The sequence below is a fragment of the Hevea brasiliensis genome, chromosome 3 (genome assembly GCF_030052815.1).
Source record: "Hevea brasiliensis isolate MT/VB/25A 57/8 chromosome 3, ASM3005281v1, whole genome shotgun sequence".
Taxonomy (NCBI): Eukaryota; Viridiplantae; Streptophyta; class Magnoliopsida; order Malpighiales; family Euphorbiaceae; genus Hevea; species Hevea brasiliensis.
In genome coordinates this window covers 15,230,779-15,247,196 of record NC_079495.1, presented here as the reverse complement: position 1 = coordinate 15,247,196, position 16,418 = coordinate 15,230,779, and positions in this window count along the sequence as shown.

The window sequence follows — 16,418 nt, the reverse complement described above, 5'->3', positions numbered from 1 at the left end:
ATAATGCGAGGCAAGATATCAAAACTTTTTCTATTGGGTAATTTGGTGGGTTGAAAAAGTGAGAGTTTTGTTGTCCTACATTGATTTCGGACAAATACCTTGATCTAAATATAAAATTTAGGTAAATCTTCTCTTTTTGAGCTAACTTTTGTGATGGTGTTAGGTTTGATCCATTTTCTTTAGAGTTAATTCTGTTTCAATATTGAGCCACTTGTATATGTGTTTGCTTGCCAACTTAACGTTATAAATGTTCTTGCCTCTTTGAGAGGGTATGTGGTCTCACATTAATTTGGGATACGAACTTTGTGCTAAATATAGGATTTAGATAAATTTTCTCTCATTGAACTAGCTTTTTGGAATAAAGTTCAATTTATTTTCTTTACAAGAATCACTTAAATTAGGTATCCTTATCATCATATTGCAGAGTAAGTTACAAGTCTCTATTAAACTTTTGTGACGAGGATAGGTATCAACCAGTGGGGATAGGTCTCCATTTAGGTACATTTGAAGGATTTATAAAATTTATTGCTGTTGTGGTTTTCCCTTAGCCAAAGATTGTCGGTGGTCCTTTCATGTATTATGCTTGAGTTGTTCTTATTGAATGTAAAAAATTAAAGTCCATTCGATTTTATATGATAATTTAATGATACATTATCCATGGCAAAGCAACATGAGTTTGCTTGTTGCTCTATAATTCCTTGATTTCGATAGTGATGTAGGTCTCAACTAATCCATCCTTTCTTTCTTGCTTGCTTTAGATTTGGGGTCAAAACGGGCTCCTCCGGGGCAGGTTTTAGCTCCTTCGCCCAAGGTATTTCTAAACCTAAATTTTTTGCACTTTCTCTCAGTGCGAGGGTTAACACTTTTTTTTTAAAGGGAAATTTACTATTTAATTTTTATATTTTAATGGAATTAATATTAAATTTTTTATTTTAAAAAATATATTATTTAATTTTTATATTTTTTTTATTAAACCATTTAGTTCATCTATCAAAATTTTCGTTATTTATATTGTTTAAATTATTATTTACTTATTTTATTTTAAAAAAATTAATTAATTAATTTTTATATTTTAAAAAATGCTACTATTTAGTTTATCTCAACTCAACTTAACTAAGCCTTTATCCCAAAAATTTAGGGTCGGCTATATGGATTCGCTTTTTCCACTATTTAGTTTATCTATTTTAATAAAATTAATTAGTTGACTTATATATTTTGAAAAATATAATATTTTAAAAAATATAATATTTGATAAAAATAAAAATTTTGCTATATGAAAATTAAATTTAAATTTACATTTCTTTTTAATTTCTAATTCATTGGATATTATTTTTTTATTCTCTCTATGAAATAATTTTCTTTGAGAAGTTTAAAGAAATTGATTCACTTTTTTGTGTAGATAGTTTATATCATTCTTATCAACAGATGAAAAAAAAGAGAAAATGAGGGGGAGAAGGGTGTGAATATAGAGGAAAACAAACATGGAAAGAAAAAAATAAGAAAGGATAAGAGACAAATAATGAGAAGAGAATTAGAATAGTTTAGATATAAAAAATAATTATGAGACAAATAGTTAACAGAGTTAAATAATAAAAATTAATTAATGTGTTTTTTCAAAATACAAAAATTAAATAGTAGTTTGATCACTATTGACTAACAGAAATATTAATGAAAAGACTAAATAATTCAACGAAAGTAAAATATAAAGACTAAATAATGTATTTTTTAAAATATAAAAATTAAATTATTAATTTCATTAAAATATGAGGACTAAATAATAATTCACCTCTTATTTAGTTAATAGTAAAATTACTCTTACCTACTACTAAAGATTTTCATGTCAACAAAACTAAGGTAGATAAAAAACGAACAAAAAAAGAAAATACATCTAAAAAATATTCTCTTCCTTATTCTCTCAAACATGATTACTCGCCCCTCTATATCTTATTTGTTCGTCTTACTCTCTCCCCATATTTCTCTCTCTTACACGCATTCTCTCCATGTCTTCGTGCTAGGAATGACAACAGGTAGAGTACCCGCGAAAATCACCTTACCCGAATCGAATCGGATTAATATTCTCAAAATCTGAACCCGTCTCAAACTCGATTAAAATTTATTCTCAACTATCCGAACCCATTCCAAATCCGATTGTTATTACCCGAAAAATACTCGAACCTGTTTAATTTTACATATTTAATTAATAATCTATATAAAAAATTATTTTTACTAATAATTTATATTTTAAAAATTTAATAATTTCATAAAATATTTCATTTTTATTTTATATAAAATAAAATATATAAAAATTTATAAATATTATTAATATATATATATATATATTTTATATTTAATTAAATATTTATATAAACGGTTTCGGGTAACGGATACTCAACATATAAAACCCGAACTCATCTCAAAACCGATTATATATTATCCAAACCCGTCTTATTAGGGTTCAATCAGATCGGGTACCCACAAAAACCCGTCTTAAGCTTCACCAATAGTATCGATGTGTGTAGTTTAGTTTTGTTGGCTAATTAACTAGGGTAAAAATAAAAGTTGGTAGCACCGACAGCGAGAGGAGAGAACCAAAAATGAGACTTAGAGAATGAGAGTCAGAGAGAGAAAGGAAACTAAAGTGGTGCACAAATCAAGACTAGACTTGAAAACCTGCGTTTTCCATATTTCATAAGAATTTCTAATTTTATTTGAATTTTTATTTTCCTTAATAAGTTTTATTTATATTTTTTAGTTTATTTAGAATTCTAAATTATTATTCTTATTTAATTTAGGTCTTTTAAATTATTTTCTTCTTAAATTTATTCCTACTTACATTAGGATTTAGAACTTTATAAATACCATTTCTATTCTTATTATGTACTTAGAATTATTCAATGAAGTTTTTTTTTTTTTCATAAAGTTATCTTTACTTTATTTTATTCTTAAATTCTAGATTTAATCTTGTTTATCTTAAGATTTTATATTAGGTTTTATTTATTTTTAAGGGTTAGATCGTGTGTAGTTCTTTTTTTGCATTACATGGTGAGTCAGAAATAGAGAGATGGAAAGAGCGAGGTGAGAAGGTGAGGAGAATCAAGGATTACAAACTAATTGTTATGGCTACTACGAATATCAGGCTAAAGAGAATGGTGGTTATGGATGAGACTTTGGAGTTGATTGCTAAGTCCTTCAAGAATTTCATGATTTTGGTGCTTTCTTTGTGTGAGGGTTTCTTTCCCTATCAATAGACTTGTTGCCATTGCTATCAATTACAGGTTTTCATTTTTACCCTTCTCCACTCTTGAAGCATCTTTTTCACTTAAATCCCGACCATTGGGTTGTGTATTGTGATGAATAAATCTAGGTTTAGGAGGGGAAGGGGAAATGTTTTATTTTTGTGTGTGTGTGTGTGTAAAATGGGAGAGGGTTGACAAGGTTACGAGAATTTTTTAGAAATTTAAAATATTTCTCTCTTTATACAAAGTTAAATCGTTGACTTAATAAAATATACAGACAAAGGAATCTTACGTTGGAAAGATTCAAAATCCATGAACAAAATCATTGACTTTTAAAAATTGAGAACATATATGTTAATTTTGAAATAAAAAAAAAAATTAAAAGGTAATTTACCCTTAAAAATATATAATTTACTCTATGCTTATGTCATTCTCCTATTAAATACACATACACACACATAAAAATAGGGAGGACGAGTCAAGTTTTTTCATGTACTCGATCTAATCAAACTCTATTAGGATGGGTTCAAGTTTTAGTGAATAATATATATATCATATTCGGGTTTTATATGTTAAGTATACATTATTCGTAGTATTTATATAAAAAATTAATTAATTATAATATATTGTTATGAATATATTTATGTGGGTGTCCATTAGCATTCTAAATTTCTAAACTCTTCATTTTCTCTCCATATATTCAATGCACTTCATTAAGTATTTTATTAATTATGAACCATTCATCTTCTCATGTATACCTATAAATAGAGGCATTGTATGTAATATTTCACTAACTTGGAAATCAATAAAAAATCTACTTTCTCTCAATCTTCTCTCTTCTATTATTCTCTTAGTTTTACCTTATTTTATAACTCGTTATCAGTACGAGTCCTTAGTCTCAACCATATACAGGTTTTATGTTTTCTTCTCTATGATTTCAAAAGCAATAAGGCTGAACAATTGGACAGTTGGTGATTTACGATAACTTAGCTAGAATGAAATATTTTTATCCAAATCAAGAAATTATTAAGAGTGCTCTAAGATAATCTTGTTATTGATCTTTTATCATAATAATTGTTTTCTTATTTCTAATCCATGTAATCTTTATGATAGTATGTCAAATTTGTCAAAACTTGAATTTGTGACCCTTGATATTATGAGCAAGAACTATTTGTCATGTATATTAGATTCTAAACTTCATCTAGATACAATAATATTTCTTTCATTATCATCTTTGTAAAAGTTTATATCTTATAATAAAATATCCACTTGAACTCTAGAAGAGTTTGCAAGAAAATATTGTCACCAAAAGTGACATAATATTATTGAAAAAGATATCATCACTAGAAGTGACATAATATTATTGCAAAATCATGAAACTCATCCATTTGGTTATGCTCCATTTCCTGAAGTGAATGCGACAATATTTAATAAAAATTGTGGATGTAGTCATGGTCGTGATTGTAGATATGATTGAAATGGACATATTTTCACAATTGTGGTGGTCATAATAGTTACTATTCTTACCATAATGTCACATCTCACCACCAAAAGCGGCAGAATAATGATAAAAAAAAGAAAAATATTAAAGTTGAACGTCATGCTAAAGGTCACATTCCAGTTGTACGCTCTTGTTAAGTTTTACCAAACATCTTTAAAAGGTAAGGGAAAAACTATTAAAACAAACCATGCCTATAATGATTTTGACTATGGCCAAATTAATACAACACATTTACATGTTGCTGATTTTCCCCTTAAAGGAGGAATTGAATATATGATTAATGATAGATTTCTCCCTGAAGGAGGTATTGATCACATGGTAAATGATGGAAGTATTTGAGATTAGATAATATTTCTTATTTTAGTTCACATGCTTCTTTATGATTTTAGAATTTTCTGTGTAATGTTTTCTTGAATTTGTTTCCTTATAATATATTTCTTGTGCTATTTATCATGTTTCATGAAGAAAATATGGTTTTTCATCTAATTGGATCCAAGATCAATAGTGAGGATATATATCTCATGGACAGTACAAACCTACACACCATATTTAATGATAAGATATATTTTTCTGATTCGATTATGAGACAAACATGTGTTAATACGATATCTAGTAGTATAAAATTAAGTGAGAGCTTCAGAAGAATTAAGATATCATTGCTAGACAAACAAAATTTACTATAAATGATGCATTATTCCTCAAGTCTCAAAGAAATTTATTAAGTTTTAAATATATTCGATTTAACGAATATCATATTAAGACAATGAACAAGGGAAATATAGAGTATCTTTGCACTACTGCTATTATTTCTAGGAAGAAATATTTATTAGAAAAATTACCCTCTTTGTACACTGGTTTGTACTACACAAAAATTTTTGTAACTGAAATACATGCTATAGTAAACCTTAAGTTTACTGATATAAATCCGAAGTTTACTAATCAAAGTAACTTTATTGTTTAGCATGATTGATTGGGCCATCCCGAATCAACTATGATACAAAAAATTAATGAGAATTCATGCGGCCATTTATTAAAACCCAAAAGTTCTTCAATTCAATGAAATCTCATGTGTTGTTTGTTCTTAAGGAAAATTAATTATTAAGCTGTCACTAGCTAAAATTAGATTTGAATCTCTTACATTTTTAGGAAGTATTCAATGTGGTATATGTGGCTCTATACATCAACTATGTGGACCATTCAAATATTTTATGATTTTAATTAATGCATAAATTAAATGGTCACATATGTGTTTACTCTTATCTCGCTATTTGGCATTTGCAAGATTGCTTACACAAATAATTCGCCTGTGAGCACAATTTCCTGATTATCAAATTAAGACACTTCATCTTGGTAATACTGGTGAATTCACATCACAGACTTTTAATGATTATTAGTTATTTTTGAAATGTGTGTTGCACATTTTTTGTACTCATTATATGTATCGTAATTATATTACATCAATAAAAATAAGAAATTATTTTGGTGAAATTTATTATGAAAAATTTATTATTGTAACATAATTTTATAATTATAAGTGTTTTATAAATATGTAAATTTAACTATTTGTTATTATATATATATATTCGTATTAAATTTTTTTCAATAATGAAAGTACGTGAGTTTATCAAGACTAAATAGTTTTTAGCATTATATAATTTTTTATAAAACATATATAATTAGTAGAAAAAATTTAAACTTTTTCCAACATCATTTAAGAATTTATATATATAATAGTAAAATAAATTTAATTTCGTATAATTTCATATAATATTGAATTTTTAGTTATTTTTTATTTGATTTTTTAATTTTGATAAAATTATCTATAGACACTCATATCAATAAGTCTCAATATTATTGATTTTTATTTGATATATAATATTTTTACATAGTTTTATATTTTCTTATGACATGGAAAAAGACTTTAAAAATAAGATTGATAAATATATTAATACTAATAAATTATTTATAATTAATAAATTAATAACTAAAATTTTCTTTTTATATAAAAAATAAAAAAATTAATGCTCATAGAATAAAAAAAATTAACATTAGTATATTATTATTTTTAATCAGAATGATTATATTAAAAAAAATGTATAGACAATTATTCGATTTACAATAAATCACTTTGTCAAACTAACTTGTAACATATTTTTAAATTAAATTGTTATAATTATTTTTTTAAAAGTAAATGTCAAATTTCAATAAAGAAAATTGTTGAATCCAAATAAATAAAAATTTTATTAAATGATGTAATACTTATATTCATACGATGATTAGACTATTTTTAAATTAAAATATTAATTTAAATTTATATTTAATTATAAATTTGTTTAATTGAAATAATAATTTTATAGTCAAAATATGATTTCTAATTCTTTTTGTATGTATTGACTATTTGGCATGTTAGAATAAGATTATAGTATTAAAAAAAATTAAAAAATCATTATATTTTTTTATATGTATACACATTAGCATTTTTAAAATTTTTAATAATGTACTATTTAAAAAATCAGTATTATAAATTTCAATCATTCTATTAATTTTATAATTAAACTAAAGTCTAATATTTTATGTTAATTATTAATTTTTTAAATAATATATTTATCTATTTAATTTTTTTCTCATATATATAATTTATTTTATATGCTTTATATGTAATTATAGATTATTTAAAAACTTTATATTCATATAATTTTATTATATATAACATACTAATTAAATATTTTTTATAAATCAATAAATATGAATTTTTTTATAATATTTTTTTTGTTGTTATATATATATATATATATATAAAGTTTATCAATAAATGTAGTAATTTTTACACAGGCTTTATAAATTCAATTTTAATTAAACTAACTTGTATATTAATGCAATAAGTAAGAATTTAAGAAATATATCTATAATTAAAAAAATATAAATTTAACTTATATGAATATTTTTGAAATGAATTTATAAGAAACTAAATCAAAAGAAGACTTGAAAACATTAATAAAAGAATTCATATGTTTGGTTGGCAAAAATTAATTTATTTTCTTGTTCATTTACCTAAATTCAAATGTAATTGTATTCAAATATTTTTACATAAATAATTATAAGATAGAGATAGAAATATATTATAATTCATTAAAAAAGTGATTTATATAAATAAAATATCTTTCTGTTTTTATAAATAATATAAATCATGAAGGTATTTTTATAAAATTTTATTTTAAATTATATTATAGTAAAAATTCAATTAAGTAGAATTTAAATATAAGTAGGACAAAAAATTTTAGTTTTATATAAACTCTAAAATTATATAAACAATTAAATTTTAAGTCATAAGAATTTTAAATTTATATAAATTGTAAAATTAAATTAAATAATAAAAAATATAATTGTGAATATTATAAATAATAAAGGGCAATTTAGGTGAAGCTAATGTTTCCCCCCTACCTTCACACACACACACACACACACATATTTATTGCATTGGAATAGTTGTCAAACATTTTGTAACTCATCTTTATACACAAAATGATCTGGTAGAATCATTTATTAAACGATTACAATTGATTACAAGGCCATTACTTATGAGAACAAAGCTTCCTATTTTTGTACGGGGACATGCTGTTTTGCATACAACAGCACTTATATGCATCAGCCAACATTTTATCATAAGTTCTCCCCTTCACAATTGGTTTTAGGTTAGAAACCAAATATTTCCCATCTAAGAATTTTTAGACATGCGATATATATTTCAATTGCTCCACCACAACGCACTAAGATGGATCCTCAAAGGAGGTTGGGAATACATACAAGGTATGAGTCTCCATCTATAATTAAATATCTTAAGCATTTGACAAAAGATTTATTTATGGCCAGATTTAACGATTATCACTTTGATCAATCAATTTTTCTGACATTAGGAAGAGAAAATAAGTAGCTGAATAAGCAAATTACTTTGCAAGAATTATCATTATTACATCTTGATACTTACACAAGACAATGTGAACTAAAAGTTCAAAAGATAATTCATTTGCAAAATATTACAAATAAATTGTTATATGCATTTACTGACCTAAAGAGAGTAACTAAATCTCATATATTAGCTGCAAATGTTGCTATTAGAAATGAAGTCCCTGAAGGACAAACTACACAAACTGTTTGTGCTAATGAGTCTATGGCACTCTTGAAGCGTGGTAGACCCATTGGTACCAAAGATAAAAATCCTTGAAGACAAAAAGGAGCAAAATTTCAAGATGGTCAAACTCAAGAAGAGCAAACTCCAGCAGAGAAAAATTTTAAAAGAGAACCTAGACATGACTAATAAATTTTTAGAAAAAATTCAAGTACTTGAAAGTAATGAAAATGAAGAGATCTCAATTAATTATGTTATGTCAGGACAAAGATGAAATCGATATGAAATAAACATCGATAATATTTTTGCATATAATGTAATGCTCAATATTGTGAAAGAAGATGAGAATCACAAACATAAGTCTATCGAAGATTGCAGACACAGAAATTATTGGCCAAAATGGAATGACGCAATCAAGGCAGAATTAAATTTACTTGAGAAATATAAAGTTTTTGGACTTGTAGTCCGAACACCAGAAGATGTCTGGCCAGTGGGATATAAATGGGTATTTGTGTGAAAATGAAATGAGAAAATGAAATCGTGAGATATAAAGCATGACTTATTATACTAGCATTGATTATGAGAATACATACGATCTTATGGTAAATGCAATTACGTTTTTTATATTTGCTTAGTCTAGTAATTAATGAAAACCTTGAAATGCGTTTAATAGATGCAGTGACTGCCTATTTATATGGCTCACTTAACAAATATATCTATATGAAAATCCTTGAAGGATTCAAGTTGCCTACGTTAGTAGTATGCCCTAGAGCATATCATTTTGTATGTATCTTGTACATATTTTATTAATAAAAGGCAATTTTACTTTTTCGTTTGCATAATATATTTATGTGTAATAGAAAAGGTCCATTGATATTTTGTTAGAAATTCTATTCTTAAGTTGTTAAGAATATGAGTGATAATATTTCTAGTACAAAGTATCATAAATTAGTTCACAATTGAGGATACTTCACAAAGGACATGACTTATCCAGAAAGATTGTAATCATGTTTGTTCCCAAGGTATTTATATGAGATATAAATAAGATGGAGTGATGAGTCTCATGCCACATAACAAACATGATAGACACTTATACATGATAAATAGGCCGAAGCAGTGACGCTTATGACAAGCACATGGAGTTTACTCTTGTAAATGCATTGTCATATATCATATCAGTGCATATAATCTTTAGACCTGAGATAACACAGTTATCTTGTATATAGGTGGTTTGAGTTTGATACTGCTTTCATACTTGTACTGTGTATAGGTATATGGGCATGTGTTGGCTCCTACTAGTTATATATGGAGATAGGTGTTGATCAAGATGGAATCCGTTACCCTAAGTAAATAGGGATAAAATCCTATGTTCATTTAATTGTTCTTAATGTTTCAAGTTCCTGGCCAGGACAGACAGATTTAGTCAGAAAAGAGTTTCTGACAAAAAAATCTAATTAATCAAGAACTGGAATTAAAAGAGAACATAATATTCATAGCAAATGAGGTTTGACATTAACCATGACTCCAGCTCGAATTGGGATTTTATAACGAAGAGATTCTAGTGTATGGTAACATATGATTAAAGGTTCATTTAAGGTATTCCTTATTACTGATTGGATGGCCATGGCATACTATGCTAGGTGTCAACCATGGTCTATGAAATGCTTAAAATGATTTAGAGAAATCATTTATGGTAAGAAACAGTTCTTATGATATTAAGAGTTAATATAATATCTCATTGCCAATTAGTGATGAGCCTAGTGAGTCACACACATACATAAGTTAATCACCAAGTAAAATGTGATTTAATTGATTAATTAAAGAGTTTAATTAATTAATTAATTAGGTTTGGTTTGCAATGACCAAGTCCCTAGCATGGCTTGAAAACAAATTTAGGTTATTGGATGTATAATAAAAGTTAAATTTATATTTAAAGTGTTTAAATATGAATTTAATTGTGAGAAATTAATTAATAGAGATTAATTAATTAATTTATATTTGATATAAATTGATTAGAAGAGGAGAAATAATGATTTTGGGTTGAGAACTCAAAATTAAAATATAAGGGTAATTTGGTCATTTCACATAGTGACATGTGGCACCATGAGATGGTGACACTTGGCACCGTATAAGCTTGTCACTTGTCTTCCTATCATGTAAGATGATCAAAGTTAAGATTAAGTCTAGCTTTGACACTTGGTTTAATGTGATTAAGTCAATTAAAAATAAGATGCAATGTGGTGGTGACATGTGGCAAAGGGTTTAAGTGATTATTTAACCTAAGTATATAAAGAGAAGTTATAAAGAAAAATCAGCCACCTCTCCTTTCTCTCTTATATGGGACGGCAACAAGAAGTTTCTATCTCCTCTCTTCTTTTCTCCCTTGGTTTCTTTGAATTAAAATTGCTAGGAATTGTTTCTAGTGTTCCTATACACACATATAACCTTTCTAAAAGCAAAAACCCAAATTATAATTGGTTGGCAAAGGCTTGAGAAGCAAAATTGGGGGCTGCCATTGGTGATCTTGGTGTGAACAAGCTAGAGAGACAACACTTGAAGTCCTAGGAGCTTCCTAAATGTGTCAATTATATCCATAGTGCATCAAAGAGGTTAGTGCCCAAATTCCTCTTTCAAATTAGGGTTTAATTAAATTAATTTGTTAATTCACAATCTTAAATCGCAAATGAAGATCCTAATACGTATTAAAAGTGTTTTAATATGCAATTGAGCATTGAAATAAATTAGGCACATAAAAGATGTGGCATGATGCGAAGAAAAATTTTTGAAATTCAATACTCCAATGAACCAATTACCATGCTTTCGCTTCTTCAATTGGTATCAGAGCCACTATATTTGCCATTAAGATTGTATATGATGTTTAATTGTGTGATTGGATCAAATTTGGATTGATTCAAAGCTGTTTGGGTAATCATTGATGGCGGCATGAAAGTGAAGAACACCCTAAGGGTGTGTTTGATGTATGCGCATGGTTTTGGGCTTCTTTATGCAATTATTGTATGCTTAAGGCTCATAATTAGGCTCATACCTAATTAAATTATTTAATTAGAAATTTTAATCACATAATTAATTATTGAAAAATGTTTTCAATGCATTAAATTTGGAAAGGGTTTCTAAATTTAAATTTGTTTGAATGAGATTCAAATCTGAATTTTTTGGTTGAATATGTGATATTCAATTTAATTTTTTAGTATGTATATTTTATTTAATTGTTAAATTTTAATATGCATGATGGATGATCATGGACAATAAAATACCAATGTGATTGGATTTATTTCTTTTAATTTTCTTTGGGTTGTAAAATAATTAATTTTATTTTAGTGGCATGTATTATAAATGTTGTAATAATTTGGGTTGTAATTTCATTTATTTGAGGACTTTAAAGTCTATATTCTTGTAAATTTACCTTGGTATGCCAAGGATTACAATGTAATTGGATTACAAGAAGATCAAAGAAGTCAAGAGCATTGGTGGGACCAGTGGGAGGAAATCAAGATCAAGTGTTGATTATGTACTCCTTCACCTAGGGGTGGCCACGGTCCGGTTTCGAACCGGAACCAAACAGGAATCGATTCGGTCAAAACCAGACCGAAACCGATCAAAATCGGAACCAGCTTCAAACCGGATCGAAACCGTCATTCTACGGTTTGGTTCAGGTTCATAATTTTTAGAAACCGTGAACTGGCGGTTCCGAACTGGATTGAACCGATGATTCCGAATCGGACCAAACCGGCGATTTAAATATAAAAAAATTCAATAAATACTTCACTATACTCCTAATTCATTTATATATATATATATATATATATATATATATATATATATATATATATATATATATATATATATATATCATTAATTCTCTACACAATTATTCTCTACACTCTCTTTAATTTTTAATACTCTTTCAATTTCTCTCAAATTTTCTAAATAATTATTTTCTACACTCCTTTTAATTCTCAATACTTTCACAATTCCCCTACTTTATTACTTTTATACTCACTGAAATTTTTAATACAATCTCAATTACTTTGTTATTATTTTATATCTTAAATAAAATTTTTAATACCCTCTATTTTGATTTTTTTTTTCTTTTATATTTTTTTAATTATCAATTATCATATAATTTTTTTAAAAAGGGCAAATAATACTCAATTCAACTAAGCTTTTATCCCAAAAATTTATTAGGGTTGGCTATATGGATTCTCTTTCTCCACTCTAAACGATTTTGGATTAAATCCTCGAAAATGTGTAATGCTTCTAGGTCATGTTGTACTATTCTCCTCCAAGTCAGTTTAGGTCTACCTATTATTTTCATTCTATCCTCAACCCAATATGCTCTACTTGTCTAATTGGAGCTTTCCTATGTCTATGCTTCACATAACCAAATCACCTCAATCTCCCTTTTCTCAACTTATAACTGAAAATTTTGATTCCTCTAAATCCCAAAGGGATACATAGGCAAAATTAAGTTCATGCACCTTTTTCTATTTTTTTAAAAAATTAATTTTATCTCTAGTTTTTTAATAAGTTCAAGTCTTTGCTTATTAAATTTTTCTTAAAAATAAGTTATTTTTATTCTTATTTTTCTTATTTTATTTTGATTGAAAGATTTCTAAGAAAAATTAAAATATTTTTACAAATATAACTTAAATTCTAAATTAATAAAATTTTCCTCTAATTTTTTCCTTTAAGTTGCTCTTAAACCGCTCCTAAACCGCTTTCAAACCGTCTTGAATTGTCATTTTTCGAACCGTCCTCTAAACCGTTTTAAATCGGGGCTCGAACCGGAACTGGTGGTTCAAGAACCATCTTTCAAACCGTCGCATGACGGTTTGGTTCAGGTTCATGATTTCATTGAACCTGAACCGGCGGTTCAGGAATTGTAATCGACGGTTCCTGAACCGTGGCCACCCCTACCTTCACCAACTCTTGTAAAATAACTGAATGAAATACACCTAGGAATGCCCTGATTCAATTCTTGGTGGCTCAGAATTGAATCCCTTAGAAAATCCATAATCATACCATATTATTTGTTTATCCATGTATGCATGAGATGTATGAGAATGTATGCAATTATATGATATATGCATGCTAATTGGATAATGTGAAAAGTGAGACCATAATAGTAATTAAGTCGACCACTAAATCTTCCAAACAAATGATTAAGTTGGAAATGGTATAATTGAAGTAATTATATCATGGCCCTCCATTGAGGTAATTATTTTAAGAAATTTTAAATACTTGCATGTGATGCATTTATTTAAGAGATTTTCTTAAGAATAATTGTTAAGCATGAGATGTTGTAAATATGTAAATAGTTGATGGCCAATAATGGATGTGCCTGAGGATATTAAAATTATTTGCATATTTACTGACTCAATGTGATCAACTTAACTAATGCAAGATAAATCAATAATGGATGTGCCTGAGATTTTGAGCATTAGGGGCTAAATAAATGATTGAACCTCACATGAGATGTGATGGGCAAGGAGTTGCTAACTTATAGTTTATTGTAATTCCAATAATGGATGTGCCTGAAAATGATCAATAAGACTATAAGAATTCAATCACCCACTAGAAATCCATCCAACTAGGATTTCCGTTTTCCTCCTTTGGAAGTGTATGATTCGCCAAGTTAGTGGGAGGACCAATTTGATTAAAAGACCATAATTGTAGGCCCTGTAAGCTAAAATGAGCTTGATTTTGATGATAACAAAACTTAATGAAATATACATTAACCTTTTGGGCATAAGTATTTGAAGTGATTTTATAGGTCATGATATGCAAAGACACTGATGGAAGGACTATTCTATTGACATGGCTGATATAAAAGGAGTTTATCATCTTGTATAACACAAGACGAATCAAAGTCCATGAAGAAATAGGATAGAAATTAAGCTCTTAGGTCCATTGTACAAGATTGGAGAATTTATGCCATTTGAGACCTAAAATCAATTTTGTTTTTGGATTCAAGGGTTTAGAAAGTGTTTTTATATCATTCCTAAGGTTTTTGAATGGTCAAAATAATTTTTACAACCTTTCTTCAAAAACTCAAAATTTCAATTTTTAAGTCAGGCAGTAGCGAAATTAGTTAACCCGTTGCAAAAATTAGTTAACTAGTTTTGATGTCTAAAATTCTCTATCTTACAAAACTAGTTAACCGATGAAAATTTTAGTTAACTATTTTTATGACCTGACCTGACTCAACTCTGCTGCACGACTTTCTAAGCAATAACGGCTAGTTTTTTGAAAATTAAAGAGCCGTTAGACACACTCTCCAGCAGACGTTTTTGGCAATGAAAAGCACCTATAAAAGGCATCATTTACTACAATTCTAACTAATGAAAGTGTTCTTATTCATAGTGAATTTATTGTGGTTTTTAAAGCTTTCATTCAATTACTCTTGAGCTTGAGTGGCAAATCTTCTCTCTCAATCTTCTAGCATTAAATTATGTATTTGAGAGTTATTGAGAGTGATTTCTTCTACATCAAAACCTATTTAAGGTTGTGTAAGTGTGAGGACACACTTGTGGAAGGTTTTCAAGCACCTTGTGAAGCTTGTGGGAGGTTTTCAAGCACCTTGTGAAGCTTGTGGTCTTTTGTGGGAAGCAAAGACGTTGTAAAGGTCCTCCAAAGACCTAGGAAGCTTGTTGATATTGTAAAGGCTTTGAATCTTGCCTGTTGAAAAGATCAAATAGTGGAGTGACTCTCAAAGTGGGACTTTGGGAAGAGTGGATGTAGGCTAAGAGAGCCGAACCACTATAAACATTGTGTTTGATTCTCTTCTTCCCTTAACTCTTTAATTTTCAGCACTTTGATTTTCTGATTATATATATTGAATGTGTTGAGAATTTGTTTATTGAGCTAATATTGCAAACTCTGAATTTTATGTGAGAAAATACACTTGATATCAAGTAATTATTTTGTGTATGAACTAGTATTTGTGCATAACTTGATTGATTACTTAAATTACACCCTAGGAACAGAGTTATACACATACATAGAAGTGCAAAGCCTCAATTTTTCATTAAGTCTAGAGCAAGGGCTGAAAAATTGTCTAAAGTGTCCAATTCACCCCCCTCTTGGTCACTTTCTTTGGGACAACAAATTGGTATCAGAGCTTGTCTCTCTTGCTTGGGGTTTAAACACCTTAGAGAGATCCTACAATGGCTGGCACATCTAACACAGCTGGTATCCCTGCACCTTTAGCTGAAGGACACTCTATCACTAGACCACCTTTGTTTAATGGTTCTAATTATTCTTTTTGGAAAGTGAGGATGAGAAATTTTATTCAATCTGTTGATATTGAAGCATGGCAAAGAATTGTTAAAGGTCCTGAAATTCCATTAGAATTGCATGCTGATGGTTATAGAGAAAAACTAGAAGATGAATATAATGAACTTGATTGGAAGAAAGTTTCTTTAAATGCTAAAGCTTTAAACATTCTTCATTGTGCACTTGATGCAACTGAGTATAATCGTATTTCAGGTTGTGCATCTGCAAAAGAAGTGTGGGATAAACTTGAAGTCACATA